This window comes from Phaethon lepturus, unplaced genomic scaffold (assembly GCF_000687285.1).
Source record: "Phaethon lepturus isolate BGI_N335 unplaced genomic scaffold, ASM68728v1 scaffold45715, whole genome shotgun sequence".
Taxonomy (NCBI): domain Eukaryota; kingdom Metazoa; phylum Chordata; class Aves; order Phaethontiformes; family Phaethontidae; genus Phaethon; species Phaethon lepturus.
Genome location: NW_010540649.1, coordinates 6,639 through 7,451, shown reverse-complemented (window position 1 = coordinate 7,451; position 813 = coordinate 6,639).

Below are 813 nucleotides of genomic sequence, written 5' to 3'. Positions count from 1 at the left end.
GAACACGTAGGAGCCACGACACCCTCACGCCAGGCTGGAGCAGGGCTGGGACTGGGGGGGGCTGTGGGACCCCCACCCTGGGGAGCCGAAAGCACCGTCTGGGCGAGCTTCATGCCTTCCCCAGCCGCCGAGCCCACTGGCCCTGCTTAATTGCTGCTCACAGCAATTAAAGCAGACTACTCCACCGAGCTTTTACCCGCATCCAAACTCCCCGGAGAGTCTGGTATCCTGCAGATCGCTGCTGCTCCGAGACCAGAAAAGCCAGAGCTGACGCACGCCGGGGTTTTAATGCATTAGCAACCCGGTGGCAGGACTGGAAAAGCAGGAGAACATCTGCAGAGCTCGGCAAACGTCTAGAAGTTGGGATTTGCCACACATTGCAGCCAATTTGCTGGCACGGGATGCAGCAGGGCAGGAGGCTGTGAGGAAACCAGGGCAGTGTCTGGGAGCTGCTTCGTAAGGCAGGAGATGCTAACGAAACGTACGTCGTTATCTCGTACGCGCTTTGCAATTAGCAAGCCGGCTTGGGCAAGGCGGTCGCTTCATTGAGCAACGGCGCGAGCTTGGGGAGTGATTCACCCCGTCCCGGGCTCGGCAGCCGGCCATGGCGCTGGGCGCTCGCTTGCTGCACGCTCGTCTCGGAGGAGATTAAATAAACAGATCTTACTTAACAGCAGCGATACGCCGGGAGGGAGGAGGAAGGGAAAGGTAACCGGCACCTTGCTTCTGGGGAACTTTGTTTCCCCTGGGTGTTAGCTGAGAAAAATCCACGGCTGCTTTGTGCCTCTGGGCAAAGCTTCGGCTCCCACCAGC